Source organism: Ambystoma mexicanum, chromosome 6q (genome assembly GCF_040938575.1).
Source record: "Ambystoma mexicanum isolate Mex_15411 chromosome 6q, UKY_AmexF1_1, whole genome shotgun sequence".
NCBI lineage: Eukaryota > Metazoa > Chordata > Amphibia > Caudata > Ambystomatidae > Ambystoma > Ambystoma mexicanum.
Window position 1 is genome coordinate 251453070 of NC_090937.1, and position 22211 is coordinate 251475280.

At 43.3% G+C, this 22211-nt stretch overlaps 1 protein-coding gene and 1 pseudogene across 2 annotated transcripts in view; both read left to right on the forward strand.

The window, feature by feature from the left end:
• The window catches only part of TRMT10A (tRNA methyltransferase 10A), a 477951-nt gene that overhangs the window by 10287 nt on the left and 445453 nt on the right, over positions 1 to 22211 (forward strand). The window lies entirely within an intron of this gene.
• On the forward strand, positions 5539 to 5685 carry LOC138517259 (U1 spliceosomal RNA; annotated as a pseudogene).

A 22211-nucleotide genomic window follows, 5' to 3' on the forward strand; every position in this document is an offset into this window, starting at 1 on the left:
ATTCGTGCTTGGTTCACTTTCCCCTTCAAGCCTTACTACTTTGCGACTCCCCCAGGGCTAAGGTGGGTTTTATAATATCTCACCTATCCGGGAATGCCTTGACTTGGGCCACTCGCCTCGTTAACTTTAGTGATGCCCTCTTGGACGATTTTGATGGGTTTATACAGGCGCTAAAAGACATGTTTGACCACCCTGAGCAGGTCTATATATCACACGAATGCTTGTTAGACTTTCAGCAAGGGGCCCATGATATGCTCACGTATGTGACCCGATTTAAACAACTGGCAAAGGAAGCTGACTGGTCCACAGAGGTGAGTTTTGCCCTGTTCAGGAGAGGATTAAACGAAGAAATTAAGGATGACCTGGCCAGAGTGGCAAGACCAAGCTCGTTCCAGGCATTAATGGATCTTGCCATGCAGATTGACTTCCGTATCCAGGAAAGGAAGTCAGAAAAGAAAAAATCCAAGGGAACTCCTTCCAAGGTATCATTTGAGGGTACCCCCAGACCGGACATCAACCCAAGCCCAGTCTCAGAATCCGAGCCCATACAGATTGGGGCCTTTCGTGGACCCATATCTTCACAAGAGAGAATGAGGAGAATTCATACGGGCTTGTGCATGTACTGTGCCTCAGATAAGCATTTGGTTAGTGAATGTCCTTTAGCACCCCCTCGGCGTTCGGGAAACGCCAGCTCCCGATCCTAGATGGAGCAGAGCTTCGGGAGAGAGATGTTTGCTCCACATCCATTCCATCCTTGAACTCTCCTGGACAAAACAATTTGGTGGTACTACAAGCCTTTTTATCACCATCCAAGAATTGGAACTATTCCATTTTGGCACTGGTAGACTGCGGAGCTATGGGAATATTCATCGATCATGAGTGGGTTGCTAAAAATCAGATTCCCTACGAAACACGAAGCACCATGCAACCTGTGGAAGCTATCGACAGAAGACCCCTCACATCAGGGCCCATAAGCCTCCAGACCAAGGAGATTCAGCTTTCAATAAATCACCATCAAGAGCTGATCAGGTTTGACATTATTAAGTCAGCTCATTAGCCCTTGGTATTGGGCATGCCCTGGCTACAGAAACACAACCCATATATCAACTAGTCTGCGGGTTCTCTATTCCTAGGCTCGGAGTTTTGCATGTCTCACTGTCTAACCCTAGAACCTCCATTAACACACCCAAAGGAACCAATAAAGGAACAACAGACACCACTAATGGTATCCAATGTCATGCATGTTCCTGAGGCCTACCAAGCATATGCTGATGTGTTTTCAACTGCCATTGTCCAGGCCTTACCCCCACACAGACCTGAAGACTGCGCAATAGATACAGAACCCTCTGCAGTGATTCCCTTCGGCAGGATGTTCATTCTTTCCGAACCCGAGAAGAAGGCCCTAAGAGAATACCTGGATACCAACCTTGAAAATGGCACCATAAGACCTTCGAAATCTCCTGCTGGTGCTTCTCTATTCTTTGTTCCCAAGAAGGATACCAAGGAACTGAGACCCTGCCTTGATTATCATGGGCTAAATTAATGCGCCCACAAGGACCGGTACCCGTTACCCCTGATTTCGGATATCCTGGAAGCCGTGAGAGGCGCAGTAATATTCACAAGTTGGATCTCAGGGGCGCCTATCATTTGATCCGTGTCAGGGAAGGGGACGAATGGAAAACCGCCTTCAGAACACCCTTTGGCCATTATGAATATCTAGTCATGCCCTTCGGATTGGCTAACGCCCCAGCAATTTTCCAACGCTATATGGACAGGGTGTTTTCTGACATGTTGTTTCTCTTTGTTATTGTATATCTGGATGACATACTGATCTTCTCCAAGGATCCCATACAACATGAAGAGCACGTGAAGGCAGTGTTGCAGAGACTCCGAGATCATAAACTCCTGGCCAAACCCGAAAAATGCTTGCTTCATGTGACCTCCGTCCATTACCTAGGGTTTATTCTTACCCCAGAAGGAATTGGTATGGACCCTTCAAAAGGTAAAAGCCATATTGACCTGGCCTACTCCTACTTCCGTGAAACATATTCAATCTTTGCTGGGACTTGCCAATTTCTACCGGAAATTCATATCTAATTTCTCTGAGATAGTACAACTGATTGTTGTTCTCCTGAAGAAAGAGACTCCTTTCCTCTGGTCAACACCACAAGATATGGCGTTCCAGCGTTTAAAGGCAGAGTTTGCACAAGCTCCTATCTTGGCTCAACCCGATACTAGCCGTCCCTTCCTGGTAGAAACGGACGCTTCAAATTATGCCATTGGCGCAGTCCTGAAACAAGAATTAGGAGATAAACTGGAACACCCAATTGCTTACCTCTCACAAACCCTGGCTCGCAGTGAAACACATTATTCAGTCCTGGAAAAAGAATTGTTAGCCATTCGCCAAGCCTTCACTGAGTGGCGACATCTACTTCTGGGAGGTAAACATCCAGTTCAGGTCCGTACGGACCACGGGAACCTCCAGATTTTACAGTCTTTGGAGTGTAGGAACAGTCATCAGGCGCGTTGGGCATATTTCTTCGCCCAGTACCAGTTCCATATCACTCATGTTCCTGGATCACAAAACCTGATTGCCGACGCCTTATCCCGACGACCTGACTACGAGCCCACTGAAGACAAGGCATATCCTCAGATGTTTTCCCCCACGATCTTTGTGGCCCAAGCAATCAACCTCCTTGAAGAAATCCAAGCCAAAACCAATCCTCTGATCTGAGGAAGGACACATCCAAAAGAAACCAATGGAATATAAAGGTCCGGGAAGGTTATTTGTTCAAAGACAATGTATTGGTCATCCCTACGAAAAAACTACAACAGAGAATAATGAATCTCTGTCATGACACCCTACACTCCGGACATCGTGGTGTCACCAATACCCTCCGTCTGATACAAAGGCAATTCTGGTGGCCTAGGATGAGGCCCGACGTACAGCAGTACATTCAATCCTGTGTTGTCTGCAGCCAAAATAAACACAATAACAAGAAACCAGCGGGCCTTCTACTACAACCTACACTGCCAACAAGGCCTTGGGAGATTATCGCTACGGACTTCAATGTGGAACTGCCACCTTCCCGTGGGTACACCACCATCATGGTTACCATAGACTTGTTCACTCATATGGCTCATTTTACGCCCCTGCGTAAACTACCATCCTCTTCTGAACTAGCAGGAATCTTCCTGGACACATATTCCGTTTGCATGGACTCCCTTCCAAGATAATTTCGGATCGCGGACCTCAATACATCTCACAATTCTGGAAACATCTCTGTCAATGCTTAGGGATTCAACGTGCCCTTTCGTCAGGTTACTACCCTCAAACCAACGGAATCACAGAACGTGTCAATCAAACCCTGGAACAGTACCTTCGATGCTTTACCACCAAGGTCCAGGATGACTGGTCGCTCCTGATACCCGTGGCTGAATTAGCTTACAATAACTCTGACCATTCGGCACTTATGATCAGCCCCTTTTATTGCAGTCAAGGATTTCATCCATCGGTCCTGCCTCTGTTCTTCCTCAATCTACACTAGTACCTACAGTTGGCTCCTGGATCGAAAACCTTGTCAACATACATAAGGAAGCCAAGGAATTCTCGGAGAAGGCCAGGAAACAGACCAAGAAATATGCAGATTCTAGATAAGACCTGGCCCTTCTTATGCAGTCGGTGATCAGATCTGGTTATCCTCAAAATTACTACCCCGACATCTACAACCTAGTAAACTGGCCCCTCGGTACTATGGTCCATTTTCCATTAAAGAAATTATAAATCCTGTTTCTTATTGGATCAAATTGCCTGAATCCTGGAAGAAGATACACCCAGTCTTTCACACATGTTTACTGAAACCCTACTATGCATCCTCCCAAAAACCCTCCAGACCTCCTCCTATACTGGTCGATGACCAATTGGAATACGAGGTATCTCGGATTTGTGATTCCAGGTATAGAAGGGGCCAGCTTCAATACTGTGTTGAATGGAAAGGATATCCTCCTAGCGAAAGAACCTGGGAGCCTGTCTCAAACATCAAGGTCCCACGGCTGCTCAGAAGTTCCACCTCATCCACCCGGGCAAACCAGGAGGGAAGGGTCTTCGGAGGAGGCATGCTGTCATGAATCGCAGGGTGTGCCCCTTTTGGGCCTCATGGTCCCTGTCACAACGGGCTTATACACATTAATACTTCCAATATGGCCGTCCAGCGCATTCCCTTCTCGCTCCATGCGTTGGACGTAACCTTTCTCTATTTTTAGACCACGCCTTCGGCAGCTCCGCGCGTCTCAATGCTATTGCGAAGTAGCGACCAGACGTGTGCTCCGTAGCTCGCGGTTCTTCTCTTTTTCCACTCCGCTTTCCCTTCCTTGATCCCCTCCTGGATTCGAGTTGTAGCGAACTTGCATTGCCTTCTGGATTCCTGGATTCGGCCTTCTGGGAAACTGAACGCATTCTGGATTCGGCAGAGACACGGGCCGCCTTCTTCAATACCCGTTCCATCCGTAAGAAGGCAGCAACCAAGGACGCCGGTAAAGAACGGACTCAGGTGAGAAGGGGGGAACTCCTTGACACTGGTGACCCCTTTAAAGGGGTCACCAGAGGCAGTTACAGTCCTCAGCCACGATCCAGTTAATTTATTTATGAAAGGTTTGTCGGGCCCAACCCCTGCCCACTTGCTTGCAACTTTCCACTGATTTATTGGTGAAAGAAAGAAAAAGTTAAGTGTGCGAGTCAGTTTGTTTGCACACAGAGCCCCTGGTTTTGTAGCAGAGTTTCTTTTGCTGCAGTCAAGAGAGCCAGCCCTGAGCAGCTCAGGGGTCCACAGCTCTGATGTATTGGTGAAAGAAAGAAAAAGTCACGTGTGTGAGTAGGTTGGTTGCGCACAGAGTCCCTGGTCTTGTTGCAGCAGAATGTTGCAGCAGTAAAGAAGGCCAGCATTCACTGGAGGGGTGAAGTGCACAGGCGTCTAACCCCAGACATGTGCGCCCCATGATATCCGGTGCCCCTGTTGTTCTTGATGCCACCTTGCCCTGGCTCTGTTTTCACGCCCAGGCCCTCCAACCTTAAGAAGGCCCAGCCTGCTCATGGGGGTGTGCGGGAGTGTGGGGAGCTGGCTACCAGCTGCCGCTGCCGGCCCCGTCCGATCACCGATCGGTCACGGTCGGGCCTTGCCTTCATGGCGTTGCCGTGTCCTGCTGGGGGGCACCCCACCTGAGACACTCTTGTTAAGCGGGGTGACCCATCTGGGGCCGACAGGCCAGTGGGCACACTGCACCAGGCCTGCTTGCATTCCGACTGAGCCTGCTGGCTGGTGGCCAGGCCTGAATTTATGCAAATCTTGGGCCGAGCAGGACTTGATGAAAGGAGCTGTGCTACAATGTGCCTCTTCTGCCGGAGCTTCCCCCTACACGTGGGACAGGCAGCTCTGCAGACTCTCAGGGCTTCCGGGAGGGCTGGGTCAGGGCCTGCCTTCTCACCCTCGCTTAGCGGGGCTTCCAGAACGGGCCCAACCCTTGCCCTCTTGCTTGCAACTTACACTTACCTGGCAGGGGAGAATCTGTGATCAGAAAGGCAGATCTCCCAGGGTGAGGCTCATCCATTGTACATGTGATGTCCCCAAATGAAGGATACTCGACTGCATTATTTCTAGTAGTGGGGGACTGAGTTCACGCTTTCCCCTGATTTATTGGTGAAAGAAAGTCACGTGTGTGAGTAGGTTGGTTGCACACAGAGCCCCTGGTCTTGTGGCAGAATGTATTTTGCTGCAGCCTCCTGTTCCTCCCCTCCTTTGGCCTCCTCCTCCTCCTTTTGTTCCTTAACTTCTCTTTTCACCTCACGTTTTGTCCCCACTTTCTCCTCCTCTTCTCTTCCTAACTGCTCCACGTCACAGCCTCCATCCCCATCTCCTCTACCAGCCTCTCCTTTCTTCAACTATCACTCCTGCTCGAAACTCCTGCACCCTCTGCTTTTCCTGTGTCAGGTTTTGCACTCCAATGTCCCCTTCTCCTGGAAAGGTCATGCAGTGTGGGTCCACAACCCAGTTAATGTTTATGCAATGTTTGTCAGATACCTGTATCCCACAAACATTGCATGAATAAATAAATATACAGGTATCCCACAAACATTGCATGAATAAATAAATACCCCTATTAACATCAGATGCATGCAGCCACCCAATTGCTTTCAGAGGGGAGCTGCAGGAGCTGTGCTGGGTGTGGGTCAAAAGAAAACATTGCTTATGGCAAACAGAAATCACCCGGTTTGAATAGTACCCAAGGTTTTTTTTTTGTTTTTGTAAAATGGGATGCAAATTGTGCCTTTTAACAAATATTTACTCCGCAACACTGGTCAAAACTATTATGTGCATAGTGAAGTAACTCCATTAGGTTCACCTTTGGGTGATCGCTTTTCCGCATTTTATCTGTTGAATTGGATTATGCTTCTTTCATTACCACAGAAGTAATGACTGTGTATTACAGAGATAAGTTGCCATATGTATTGGGCACATCACTGCACAGGCAGCATCGATCATTAACACAGAAGTAATGAATGTGTATTACAGAGATAATCTGGCATATGTATTGGGCACACTGCACATGCTCAGGCAGCATCAATCATGCTTTGTACAGGACAATGCTGGCCTAAATTGGAAACAGCCAGCATAGACCTGTTGCTACAGAGGCATATTTTGGGCACAACCAGCATGACAACGTGTTACATCAGTGACAGTGCTGTCTTACACTGTGGACACAGTGATCATTAACATGTGTTGTGTTGTAAAATATTGTTGTCTGCTGTAGGTGACATTGAATTTTCATGTTCCCCTTTAGAACTGATTGTAAACCTATGGCTTTTTGGTCACTTTTTCTGCTGTAAAATGCACCATTTCAACCCCATACTTGAAAGAAATTCTTGGGGGGGTGAGAACCCACCCAAGCCCGCCCTAGATCCTTATAGCTCCTTCGCTACGTTCAGTCGTCCACACTATTTCAGAAAAATATGAACACAAACACTGAAAGAAATCACAAGCAACTAACCTTTGATCACTGCCCCGACACCAAAAACTATTGTTGGGACTGCATGTCTATCAATGCCTGTGATGCTATTGTGTCAAAGGTCACACACTATCACTTTTTAATATACTGCTTTTGGTGAGAATGTTGACTTTTGACTCACCGGCCCACTGGGTGACACAATGTTAATGCTTCGGGCCCACATTCAAAAACGTTGTACAAGCCTGGGTTAAGGGCTTAGCATTTGAGTCAAATGATTCCATGGCTGGTGGCACCCGCCAAAAACAGGTGAGTTGAGAGGTGTGACTCGCACAATTTGCTCACTCCTTTGCCACCAAAAAGAGAGAAAACATTCCCAGCCGGCTTGGTTTCTTGGACCTTTATAAAGCAGGGGGAGAGGACAGAAAGGCAGCCACAGCTGTTAGAAATCTGGGTCTCTTTGCTTCTTTCCCATTCCATTTCCCGACAGCATGAGAGGCAGTAGCAGAGGCAGATTTTCGTGCCTTGCGGTGGATAATAGGGCACTGGGGGGGCGCACTGGGCACCATGTGAGAGCCCCTCTGCCCATGAAGAAAGGAATGCACAAAGGGGGATTGGGCAATAAACTGAGCAGGCTAACAGCTGCCTTGACTGCACATTCAAAGCCAGCAGGACTGATATCCCTGCTGTTTTAGGGTGTCTCATTGCATGTGATTTCTAATAACCACTCTTCCCCATAATTCCAAGCGCTGCCTTAGCAGAGTCGAAACACTACAGCAATGCATGATTAGCATAACTAAAGGACCTGTAACACTTTCAGCTACACTACATGCCTGTAGACATTAACCGATTTCTGGTTAATGTTCACCACATTTACATACCTCATATTCGCATGCAAGATAGCTAGATTAGACTTGGGTGATGGCTGCTGAGATCTTTGGGTCAGATTTTCATGTCCCAACAGGAAACACTCCTTTTTTGGTTTTCTGGGGTTAATACATTTTGTACCATTTAAATGGCTTAACTCCGGTACTATGAAACGTGTTAGCAAGCGCTATGTAAAAATTTAAATCTTAGTCTGTATGTTTCTTTTTAACACGGTCCAAGCACAGTGCATTTGCACATTGCCCAATTCTGAGCAAAGTGCATGACAGAGATGATGAATATGACACAGACTCATAGTGCCTGCAATCCCACTCTGTCCCTGAGATGCAGTATACCTGTTCTTCACTGACTTGCATTCCAGCTACACTTCCAAAGGCAAAGGTATTGGACAAACCAGTAGGGCAAGGAAAGAATAGTAGTGGGGTGTCCTTACTCGTCCCGTGTTTTGCATTGCCAATGACAGTGGCAGCTAGTGTTTTTTTTTAACTCTATAGCTATAGAATTTACCGTAGGTTCAGTAAGGCAACCCAGCCTTTGGCCTATGCCTCAACACCAACAGTGCACAAGAGAATTTTACAACAGTGTTATGCTGGCTTTGCACAAAGAAAATTATGGGGCACTGTTGCAACAATGTATGTGACCATTGCTAATATTGTAATGTATACTAAAAATGTATCCTTCGGATCAATCTGCAAAACAAAAAAAAAAATTCTTACAATAAATGACTCTTAAAGTATCCACCCCTCTTTATTTTAAATAAAAAAAGGACAACATTAAAAAAAGAAAGATCTAAAGAAATGAATCTCAAAGTATCAATAAACATATCCAATTATAAAAAAAATTAACAATTTAATGAATCCTAATACAACTTGTCAAAATGCAAACAATCAAACCACATAATCTACATAAATCTAATACATTTACAAATGTACAAACATTTTTTGTACTTTATAGTATATGTTGACTAGCAGATTAAAGTAAGAAAGCACTGACAAACCGTTAATCGGTTTTGACGCAAAGGCCTCACAATCAGTCTATGCACAAACAAAACCTACCAAAATATATAAAGTGCTTTTGGAAAAGGTAACTTTTTAATATAAATGTGAAATCTTAAACAAGGATCAAATTACCTTGCACATCCCTTTACAGTTCAAGGAGATATAATCAACGTCTACTCTCCTACAAAATGGACACTTAAAAAAAAACTCATTCATGTTCTAATCGGATTGTTGTAATTCACCTGGAAAATAGAAACATTTTTGGATTTGATTCTCAATTTTTTGTTGTTGATGCAAGTGAGATGCACTAGCTCCTCACTTGCACCGAAAAAGGTGCACCCCGTCCCAAAAGGGCAGCTGAAGAGGCGCGGGTTCAAATGCCTTTTTTCATTCCCTCGGTGCAAATAAGAGGCCTTTCTGCACATTTCCAATGCCCATGCTGAATCCACAAATTTGATGTGCCTTCAAATTCGAAAAAAACAAAGACCTTTGTCCGTCTGTTTGGACTAGGCACAGGGTAAGACAATAGATAAGGGGCTCATTTCTGAACCTCTCGTTCATTTTCTTTGAAGTGGGAACACAGCACTCTGAACTGCTGCTTCCCCACTTAAATTTCTATCCATCAAACAACGATAGAAATAGAATTGTCTTTTTTTACAGCATTTCACAGTGTAAACGTTGGAAAATAATCTTAATTTCTCTTGTGGGATGAGCGGAAAAGGTTTATTACAGTTTGATCTTCAAAGACAAACGGACAGCAGCATCATAGCATTAACGACTTCCCAACCAACTAAGACTCTTGCTCTCCATCTGTGCAGTCTAGCATGGTGGCAACCAACATTTTCTGGTGCCAATACAATCGAGGAGCCCTAATCAAGAGTTTGCTGGGATTTAAGGAAAAATAATAAACATTAAGGTCGTGGAAAGGCAGTGCTATGGCAAAATGTAAACCAACAACGTTTCCTCTCTCATTTTGTCTAGCTGCCTGCTTTCTTTTGTGAAAGACGTTGATCCCAGATTCGCCCCCTCTCATGTCTTGATCCCATTAATTCCTGTTTTCATCACATCCTTATTGTTTATCTAATTTACTTATTTTTGCTACTTTCATTAGGCTTTGGTTCTGTGACCTTCCAGAACAGTGAGCACGCAAAATGCACTCACAACATCCACGTTGCTGCTGGGAGTCTACTACCCCAGTGTGGGCATAGCGCTCCCAACAAATCTTATGCATGTTTGTTCAGCTCCCCTGAAATGTGCCTTTCTTCTTTTGAGGATAAGGTGACCTGCACATTTCTGCAATACATGGCAATAAAAACAACCACCTCTTTTGAGCTTTCCCTTTGCATTCATGTTGGAGAATTTGGCCCTTTGTCTAAAGATATGCCAGTCTTATCTAAAATATAGAACAGAGTTTGACATTACAGTTCAGTGAGCAGGAGCTATAAACCAGCTCCTCGGAGTCGGACATTCCCCACTAGGCAGGAGCCAACTCTGTGGAACCAGGATAAAGTAGAAGTGTCCCAATTCTTCTGCATTAACATTCCCAACCATAATAGTTAAAGGAATGGTTCGCCCAAAATATTTTATTGCCCAAAAAGATGGGCAATAATAAAACAAATATACTCACACTTTTTTTTTAAGTTCCTATGTAAAATATTGAGCAATTCAAGCTCAAAAATTGAAAAAAGAAAGCACATGGGCGCATCCATTTTGTGAAATGGATGCCCGCCTGTGCTGGCTTTTGCTTTTGCGGCACTAATGAAGGAAAAGCCAGCCAGCTGTAGTACACAAAAGCTACCACTGGGTGGCTTTTCCTTCATTGGTGCCGGGACTCTGAGGACGCGGACCGGAGACTACAGGCAGAAAAGCTGCAGCTGCATCTCGGTAAGTGCTATTTATTTTTTTTTAAAAATAAGCACTAGCTGCGTTTTTTTTTCTACCCGGAAAACTTAGAAATAAAACCGCAGCTTTAAAAACGTATTTATGTTTGCGGTCGCTTTTGAAGCGACCGCAAACATAAATACAACGTTAATGTGTTTGAAAATGCTGCGGTTTTTCTTTCTAAGTTTCTCAGGCTCCTCCGAGTCGGAGGAGCCTGAGAAACTTAGAAAGAAAAACCGCAGCATTTTCAAACACAACCGCGTTGTGTTTCTGCCTGCCGTGGCTATCACTTTGGGTCTCCGGTGCTCCCGGGAGAACCGGAGACCCAAAGTGAAAGCCAAGGCAGGCAGAAAAACAACGCGGTTGTGTTTACATGCCGCAGTGTTTTTGCCTACAGCGGATTTCCCTTTTGGGGCTCTCGGGCTCCCCACGGTGGGCCTGAGAGCCCCAAATGGGAAAGCAGATTTAGGCAGAAACACAACGCGGTTGTGTTTGAAAACGCTGCAGTTTTTCTTTCTAAGTTAAACATTTTTGGGTGAACCATTTCTTTAATGTCATGTATACGTATTTGTGAGGCACCGGTTGGCCTGGGTAGCCAAGCTTAGCTCCTGGTAACTGTTGCTTTAAAACTAACCTATGTTAGGAGTAACTACCTGCTTCCACCAATTTCGAACCATGCAGAGTAGGATTCTGCAAGCAATATGACTCTTCATTAAATAAAGATGTCAAAGCAAAGCTTCTGCATCCAACTGGAAAAAAGCATCCTTTTTTAAATGAGCTCCTAAAATTTGAAAATGAGTCTACTGAGTTGCAAAAACTACTCTGTTACATCTTAGTGAGCGTGTAGTTCTAAGAAGCTCATGGACAATAGTATCCGAGGTCTAAAAGTTTCCACGATCTGTGAGCCCAATAAATATCCTCATAACAACAAAACATCCCTGTCTCTGGAATACATTCTTCAGAATAGTTAATTTGCAAGCTCATTGTTGTGCGAGAAAGGGGTTGGTGCTGTATTAGCCCAGTTTTAAATTGGAGCAAAATCCAAGTTTTTATACCTTTTTATTTTTATTTTTATTGGACTAGCAGAACATTATGCTAAAATGGTAGTTCCTTAAGCTTTCAAAGCCCTAGAGACCTCTAGTGGAGACAAGACAAATGAACCACAATAGAAAACGCACACAGCTGGACATGAGTTTCCAATTTTATGGCCCTTTTTCTAAAGGGTCCATGCAAGACTGAATTCCTGGCATACTTTTTTCCTGCAGCCAATGGAGTTTAAAGTGGGAGACTCCCTTGCCTTTTTTCCATGTAAAATCAATGTTCAGCTTGGTGTGTTTTCTTTAGTGGCTCATTTATCCCCCAACCCACGTGTGAATGAACTGCCCACTAAATGGTAAAGTTCCTTTTATTAAACATACAGTGTTAGAGGGTTGTTTTATTTTCCACACACTACCAATGGAGTGACCCAGCATCACATTTCCAATTCAAATAATTCTTTATCGGAAATATGGTGCAATGTTACATGCACCTATCTCTATAAAACACACTGCTTCAAGGTGCCTCTCATTCATTCAAACTCTCTTGATCACACAGACTCATTTGCATGCTCTCAATTATGAACAACATGTTTACAATTGATTCCATTACTGTTGCCTGTATGGCTATAAACATACATCCTATTGCCTGCCTAGCATGTTTCGTTCTGAATGGCTAATGAAACATTAACAACTTTTTCAGGGGATTGATACTATAATGGTGAAATGATGGGTTCTTAATGCCTCTTGATCCTAGTTTTTCAGTCTCATGTGGATACAGGTTGATTGTAATCATATGCAAGTCTGCTCTGAGTAGTCTCACTGTATCCAATGTTGCATGATCCGGTCTTAATGAAATTCCAATCTGTTTGGTTGAGCTTTTCAATTTCTTATATTGTTCAAATTTTTAGGTTCTTGATGATTCACATCCTAGCTTCTATAAACAACCCATCTAGCATAATATTAATTTAGGCCCACTACTAGCTCTACTTTTATTTTTCACCCATGCATTTATTTTTTCTCCTCTTAGTGGTCTCACAACAACACACCTGTGGCTGTCTGCGCCACTTCGGGTAACCATTCACTAACAAGAACCCAGTGGAAACCATCACTGTGACTTCGACCCTTAGTGCCAGGCTTTCCTAAAGAATAGTGTGACTAGCATATTCACATACTCTTCATTATAGCTTTTAATATGCTTGGTCGCTTGTTGCTGCTTTGTCATTGTAAGTCTCATTTCTACTCTCCTTTTTCAGTGTTTCATGGGCCATTAGGGCTGCAAGCTAAAAATACCACTATGAACATTTATCCTTCTGTCTCTGCTGTGCTATCCCAGAGGTGCGAGTATAAATGTTTCTTTCATGCTTAATTTAAAAATGATGCAATGTGCGTGCAAATTTCCTTTTGTAAATCTCTTCTACTCGTCCTCCTTGCGCTATAAACAAAAGCATGTAAATACATTTCTTTCCACAGCTCCCTCGTGCTGCTCCTTAACTTTGCGTGACATATTATTTGTCATATTTACCTGTAAGACACTAATAGCCCTGCAGCTTGCTCCCTGCTCTCTTGGTCTCGCCTGTCCTGTTCGCTTCCTTATTCGGAACCAATATGCCTAATCTAGCGTGATGGCGTCATTACAGCTTCCTTTCTTCTAACCGGAGGCTTCGTGTTGGTATGGAAACTCATAGGGGTGTTTTTGAACTGACTATTTTTTCATTTCTCATGTACTGAAGTGCTTTTAAAACGTTTCCTCAAATGTTTATCTGCTTGTTCTTTTCTAGATTGTTGTGATGCTTAAATGACTGTCATTATTTTGTTCCTTGTTTTTTATTTTTTGATTTTAAATGGAACCACTCGATATTTTCATTGAGCCCGCAATGAGGAGTTAGGAAGATGAGCTCTTCCTTTCTCAGCAATTATTTGTTGTCTTTACTTGGGTTCCCACTCCTTATTAGTCTATAGATCACTGTCCAGCGTAGATCCTCTGGTTTGTGATTATAGTGAGAAAAATGATTTACTAACGATAATTTCATTCCTTATGCAACTTTTTTGTTCCGTTATTCTTACTCCTACTTTTCTCTGTCTTACTTATGTACAGCTGTTTACATGGTGACCGTATTGCGTAAATGAACATCTGACTTTTGCAATTTGTCAATGAGTGTTTTCGCCACAAGGTTGTCGATCCTAAATCGGATTCCATGCTTCTCCGTCTGTTTGCAACATTTACATTTGCCACATGGTGTGTGTCCTCAATTCCCCATGTCCCTGGTATGCTGTGAGGTCATTTGTCTTGTGACCATCATATGATTTAAGAGGTCTCTGGGACCTCGAAAGTTTATGGAACTACCACCGTGGCATAATATTTTGTTAGTCCAATAAAAAGATATAAAAACTTGGATTTTGCTTGAAGTCAATTTTTATAATGCAAAAAACAAGTTCAAAATCTTCTCAACTATTCAGGAAGTTGAATAAATTATTCCACAATAAAACAAATATGTTCTTTTTTCAGTCACTTGTATTTTTGTAAAAGAAATTATTAAATGTTTAAGATGTAGGTTGGTAATAAACGTACATTAATATGAAACAGACATTTAGATCACATATAGATAATTCACATAAATGTTCAGATTGATAATAAACAAAGACACACAAATAGAATACCACCTGCATTGTTGAGATAATAATGATGGCTGACTAAATTATCACAATTAACGTATTGCTCGCTAAGTTGTTGACATATGATGATTCAGCATATGGTAAATTCATCCACCTTCCTCAGGACTAGATGACGGCATGCAATATGAAATGTAACAACTTGCAATGACTACCTATAAAGCATACTAACAAAGCAATTGTAAGTGACCTATACATGCACCAAGCTAACCAACATAGAACTAAAGTAAATAGTGATGATCAAGTTAGGAGAGTAATCAACTGAACTATAATAGTGCTAACCTTTTGATAAATATCCTCGACCATGGGAAAAGTTAGAGACGCAAATCCGTAACTATATACAGTTAGTGCATAGTAAACATGTCCACACACTTGTCCCAGATTGACAGACCGCTTAATATAAAAAAATAACTAGAACGTTATTTCTGGTATACAGTCACCATTTTGGAGGTCTTGACCACTCCCTTAAAACAACTAGACTACAGCTGACTCTAATGAATACCATATTGAAATTGTTGATTATATATCCATATGTGCGCTTTCCTAAATTATCCCTGTGGCACTTGTAGTGCGGTTGCATTTTCCCAGAATTTGAACTCACATACAACTTGTTCATCAATGAATGTGATGTATATGATCATCTGTCTGTGTGATAAAGCATATGTAGGCAAGAGCAGCCGCTCTGTTAATCTGAGAGTAACAAAGCATCAAACATTCAAACAAAATTTGATGTCACCATAAGTGCGACATTTTGTTGACTATGGACATACTGCAGATGACATTTTGTGGTGGTTCCTTGAAAAAGTTGCATGCGAGTGAAGAGGAGGCTCTTGTTGATTGCATATGCACATTTGCTCCTTCAAGAAAATGTGCACTCTGTGAACTTATGAACAGGGGCTCCATGAACAGTTGGAATTGGATATATTAAGTTGAATATACTCTTTGAGATGTATATTTATACAACCAGTTATTTAATTTGGTCATCTTTATTATTCATTTGTATTATAGTTTCAATTTGGAATCTGTTTTCTTTATTAGCAGCATTTTTGCTTTTTAAATGGTTTCAATACATTAAGCAAGCCAAAATTATTTAGAATTACATTACAGCAACAACATTGTTTAAGGGAAATATTTTAGACTGGATATACTAGCCCAATAACGTCTAATTTATCAATGGGCACTTCAACTGTTGATTGGTCAGACCATTTATCATCATTCAAAATAACACCCAAACGTATTTCGTTTTAGGGCCAGGACAAATGATTAAGAAGTTTAAAATATAACCATTGGTTAATAAATATTGGTACCTGGTGAGGGCGGTGTGGCAGCCTCCCAGCCAACGAGGAGGCTCAGAACAGGGTCTTTACTACATGGTAAAGACCCCTCTCTGAGCCACTTCAGAGCGGGAGACTGCCATTTTCCCTTACTGGGTATCCAGTAAGTGCGCTAGCCACGCCGCTGCGCTCCCCGCATCCCTCAGGCCCCTTTTCCACATATTTAAGTTCCTTGACCTCGTCCCTCGTCCCCACTTACCTTGCGCTGCGTTGTCCCTCGCTAGCACAGGGACAGTAGTGTTCCAGGCGTATTTCCGACTCCCGCATGGCAGCCATGGGAAGGTAGAAGGGACTGAGAGTAGTTCCCTTGTCCCTGACCCATGTCGGCGATCTTTTTTTTGTTTTATCACAAGCTGAGAAACGGCAAACACGCTATTTCTCAGCTTGTGATAAAAACGCTATTAATACCCCGGTACAACGTGCCGGGGTACTGATAGCAATATAACCCGAGGAGGTGGTGGTAATGCCCCCCTCCTCCGGTTATATTGCTTAAATATGCCCTTTGTCCTCAACCCTTCTAAATCCAGCATAACTGGATGTAACAAATTGCTCTATAAATTAAGCTTGCATCAGGTTTTATGAGGCCATGCAGGCAGCAATGGATAATATTGCCCTACTTCATGTTAAAACGATTCACTGGTTTGCAGAACAATTAAACCATGTGAGCCAAATAGGCACTCTGAGGTCTGCTTGTAGACAGCACTCTTCATTATTAAGTCTAAACAAGTTTATTATTCACCAGCCATTGAAATGGCTTGAAGACGAAAACTTTATTTTCACTTTATTTTACTGTTGAACGTAATGCCAAATCCTTGCACAGCTAACCGTTCATTGTCCACTAAATTCAGTTGCCAAGATCGTGCACAATTTTTCTCTGCATACATTTCTAATATACGCAATGAGATGCCTCTTGTATCATTTGATATGATTGATTTATCTTGTTAAGTGACACATTTTGGGAATCTTTTTTCCTACCTGAGAGAAAACACTTTTCTGTTTAATGATGAAAACAAAACCTCCCTATTTTGCTGTTGATCCTCGTCCCGCCTCAAAAATGTTTTTTTTTAAAAATCGTTACCCTTTTTTTCCCTTCTAGTGATCCATCTTTCGTTGGGGCAGGGTTGTTTTCCAGACTCATTGATAACAGGACATGTGCGTCCTTTGCACACAAAAAACGTAATTTGTTGTCTACCTATCCAATTATCATCCAGTTACCTCTCTCCCTTTTCTGGGGTCTTTTTTAAGAGAACGTGGTTGCTGATCAATTGGAAGTTTTGATTAACAGGCAAGATTTACTGGCGGTCTTCCTATCCGGTTTACAAGCAGGGTGCAGTATTGAAAGAACAATCCTGCACATTCTTGATGATGTGTTTCAAATCTTGGATGCTGGGAGTGGATGTCTATTGGTACTTTCGTATCGCTGCGTTTGATGCAATTGATCATGAGGTTTTTTAATTTATACATGGAACACTAGGGGATATTGTGTCAACACATAATGTGTGCATGCATCAATATACTGATGTTACACAGCATTACATTAAAATGTTCTCTGCTGGTGACCTAAAACAGCTTGGGGAATGCCTTCCTGACATTGAAACTTGGATGGCATCTCACTTTATAATGCTGCATCCATCTTATCTCGCTCTTCACCAAACCCCACGTTTACTTAATGGTTTTGTAATGCAAACGTTTTAGGAGTTCCTGTAGATTCTGCCTACTTTGCCAAATAATTAGGTTGTTACTTAGAATCGATTTAGCATTAATTCCTCAAATTAATGAATTTGTGTGATCAGCAAATTCTCATTTGTTTTCACTGAGAGCCTTGATGCCCCACCTGTTGAGTCACTTTTTCGGTTACTTGTGCAATCAATGCAGTGAAATCGTAATAGGCTGAGCTGGACGCACAGCTATATGGTGTGCAACCTGCATTCTAAACACAGACCTCTGCAGCATATGCCATTTTAGTGCTCGAAGGCCAGAACAAAAGAAAATCCCTCCCACTTCCCAGTAAAACCTTGGAGTGCGTAATCTTAAGTGCTTCAGCCATGGGCATATGAACTTGTACCCAGACATGGGGGGATTGTATTCTATTTGTTTCAAGGAGCTTAGATGTGACAAAGGAAGTTTCTTGATGATGTAAGGTAGACAAAGCAAATGCGCATTTACAGAAAGCAAGTTATAGTAAAGTATAACACTGTAAAAACTAGGATTAGAAAAATTGGTACAGTATAAAAGATACATGGTGTCATGTATTTGATTGTACTGTGACTAGTTCTTGATTGCATAAGTGATGATCATGACATACCTGCAAAAGCACAAGCTCCTGTCATGCAACCAGCATAATGCTTGCTTGTTGGAGTCCAGTACTCATGTGCAAAGGCCTCATATTACACCAGAGCAAGGAGGCATACACTACACGGGGATAGGAAAAAACACATCCGGCTGCTCCAAGCCAACAGATGCCTACAGGGCCCTTAGTCGTGGGTTGTCCTTATCACAGCACCTCCTTGGATAATAATAATGGTCTGCTAAATGTGATCCGAAACAATACGCAGAAACTGCTGATTTACCGTCTGGCACTCCTTTAAAAAAATCCACACCCTACTGATAAAAATGGCGTGCCTTCTTCAATCAATATATATTTTAAAGCGCATTTTGTACACCTCTGCGCAGTACTCCAAGACCCCTTTGGAAAATGGCTAACTTGTACTTGAATCAGTCTTCTTCTTTTTTTAACATTTGTTTATTAGCTTGGCAGTAAAAAGGTATACAGAAACGTGACATAGTGATGCTGACAAATAACACAAAGTATAATGGCGATGGTATGTGCCTAGAAAGGTAAACCCCTGTGCAAGCCCCCAAAGAAATATATCAACTACGTATAAGTGTATTGTTCAGTTTATTAGGTGACATAGACCGAAATGGTTATATGTGATTTACACAGCCCCATATATCATTTCATGTGAGAATGTTAGCAAGTGATTTACATAAAATTGAATTTCAACATAATGTTATGGGCTCCTGTTCTTGGCAATGTAATAAGAAAGGAAAATTGCTTTCTTACCTGTCTGTGCACACATGGCACGCCAGCTAGCATCAGTGATGTTGATCGCAAGGTCAGCTCCCCACTTCTCCTGCAAGGGGTCCGTGGTCTCAGGAGTTTCGCCTCCAGGAGTAATGTGTAAAGCGTGGATACTCTGTGACGGAATCCATGCGCGTGGCTAATATAAGTAAGCACAGGGTCCTCTGTTGGTTCATAAGGGAGATTGGGCCACTTAGCACGTTTTGCAGCCTGCATTGTGTAATGGTGTAGTGTAAGAAGTGGTGTCAGAGCACGGACCTGGGCCAGCGTCTGCAGTGTTATGAAGACCCCATCCACGTACAGGTCTCCCAGGACATTTGGCTGCTCCCCCTGCAAAGCTATCCTCTGTACCCCTGTCTGTGGTGGCAGGAATGCCTGATGAGCACCACAGCAGTAAGTGCCTGCTATGGTTCTATGTTCTTAGATCGCCAGTTTTTTTTTGTCGCAGAGTTTGTTTCTGGAAAAACTCAACATTTTCTTTTTATATTTGGGGGGGTGGGGAGTTCCACCGCCAAGCACCCCCTTTCCTATTATCAAGTCCCTATTCCCCAACCCCCCTACTCCTTATATCCCCTTAGCCCCCTGATGCCCACCTCCCCTACATTTATTCAATTTATTATTTTGGGCCACAAACGTGCGACAAAAAAACCCTTAAGCCTGCTATATGGCACTCAGCATGTTTTCTGCTAGGCCAGAAGTGTGGTCTGGAGTGGATCGAACCGGCAGGTGTCAGTGTACAGGTGTGAGAGGAGGAGAGTGCGTATGTCACCTGTGGAGACCGCCCTGCACTCAATTTTCACTTGAAGTGGTGGGTAAGTGGGCCAGAACCAGTACGATGCATAGTGTGCATGAGCTGCCATCCAGTACAGCTCAAAGTTTGGAACCTTAAACCCCCTTTCCGCGTATGGCTTGGTGAAATAAAATCAAGTTTTCCTCACATCGCCAGAGTGCCACAGGAATTGAGAGCGAGTGTTGTGCAGTGAGCGGAAGTACCCTTTGCCTGGCCAAATGGGAATATTATGGAATGGGTATAGCAGCTAAGGTAATAAGATCATTTTAACTAAAGCTATCCGCCCAGCAACCGACTGGGGCATAAGCTTCCATTTATTCAACTTGCCAATTAGCTGTTCACTATATGCTTCAAAGTTATCACAGAACAGTGTATGCTGGGACCTGCTCACCCAGGCGCCCAAGTATTTAATTTGCAAGATGGACCACCATAGTGCATTGAGCTCGAGTGTGGGTGTCGCGATATCTGTGAGTGGGAATATTTCAGATTTGGATTGATTGATCAGGAGTCCCGAATAAGAACTGTACCGAACGATATCATCAAGCACCGGGTTCATGTTAACCTGTGGGTCCCTTATGTATAAGAGCACATCATCTGCATATAGCAATAGGATTGCGGGTGCCCCTGCGATATATATCGCCCTGTGTGAGTGTTTCACCCGTATTAAATCTGCCTGAGGTTCCATAACCAGAGCAAAAAGCAGTAAAAACAGGGGACACCCCTGTTTCGTGCCTCTTGACAGATGTATGGGCTAGGACATCCATCCATTGGTGCACACCCTAGCACTAGGGAAAGTGTATAGCAATTGAACACCCTGGACAAAACAAGGTCCAAGGCCACATTTCTGCAAAACGGTGAAAAGGAAACCCCAAGATACCCTGTCAATGGCTTTTTGCTCATCTAGTGACACCGCGACTGAACGGGCAGAGGGGTTGATCTGAGCCATGACATTGAACAACTGGTGGGTGTTTAGAGCCATGGTCCTGAAATATCACATGCCTCATATAAGTCAAGAGACTGGTGGCAAGCACTTTTTCATAAATTTAAATGCCCGTATTGATGAGTGAGTCGTTTGTATGACCTCCCCCCCACCCCACTCTTCAGGGGGATTGTCCGATTTGAGTAATAGTATATTGGTGGGGCTTGTCCGGTTTGAGCAATAGTATATTGGTAGCTTCCTGTGCAGTAGGAGAAAATTGTCATGGCATCAGTCCACATTGTCTGCAGGTTAGGTGCCAGTAAATCTTGGTAGGTTATATAAAATTCTGCACCAAGGCCATCCGGCCCTGCGGCTTTACCAAAGGGTAAGTTGTTGCCTTGAGAATCTAGTCCGTGGTGAACGGTAGTTCTATCAATTCCTTTGTGCCTGATACAAGTTGGATTAGAAGTCATTGAACACTTTATTGATGCCTGCCTGATCGTAGATCGCCTCCCCATCAGCATTGTGAACGAGTGGTATGGGACCACTGCTGTTCGACTCGGCTTGCAGGTTCCAAGCAATGTGCTTATCCGGGTTGGCCCCTTAACCAAAGCGACGTGCCGCGGCCTGCCTCACAAAGTATTTAATTTCTGTATCCGCATGTTCACAGTAACGATCTAGTGACAGCTTGATATCCCCCAAAGTGGCTCTGGATGGGCAGAGTGCATAGAGTGTCTCCAAACCACAGAGCTTGGTCCCAGCAGCCGATCTAGCCCTCTGTATGGTTTTCAATACCCTAAGCTCTGTGGACATAGCAACGCCCCTAATAAAAGCTTTAAAAGCTTGCTGGAGTTTGCGTTCCCTGATTCTGGCTGAAGTATAATTGTATTTTATGATTATGTTTATTGAATTTAAATAGTTGTCGCGCAGAGTGCCATGGAATAGGAAGTCCTGAAGTGCTAGAGGTTTAAACTTCCAGTGGCGGTGGGATTGTGCCACACTCGCAAAGGACATAGTGAGGGCCAGAGGCGAGTGATCCGAGTATGCGCATGAAGGATATTTTAAGGAACACATGGTGGCAACAGTAAATGCAGACACAAGTGACCACAGTTCAAGGGTGTTTATTAAATTGTATAGGAAGGTTGGAAAAACGCTAATCTAACCTAAATCTAAGATGGGATTAAGCCCCAACCATCAAAATAATAAAAAGGTAGTCCTGGTGTTGTTTTGTCAAAATAAAAGGGCCTATACTAAGAAAAGCCTATTGCCAATCCTTGCGCTAAATACAAACAAAGAGTGTGGCATAGGATTAAAGAAAGAAGTGTTCACAAATAATAAGTTAGGATGCAGTAGTCAGGGTCTCCCTTCCCCACGTTTTGAGCACGGACAAGGGACAGAGGAGCAAAGCACGCGCTCAAGCTTCCCCAGCACAAACCAACAGTTCTGCTTTCAGCTATCAGAGCCTTTGGTGGTCAAATCTCTTTTTTTACAAAAAGTCTCTTGCCTCTGAGGACATGATGTCTTAAAAAAGAATAAACAAAAGTTACTTTCTGCTTGCACGTTGGGTGATGCCTTTTCACCCTTGAATCCCCCTCTTCCGGGCTCAGACCCTTCTTGAA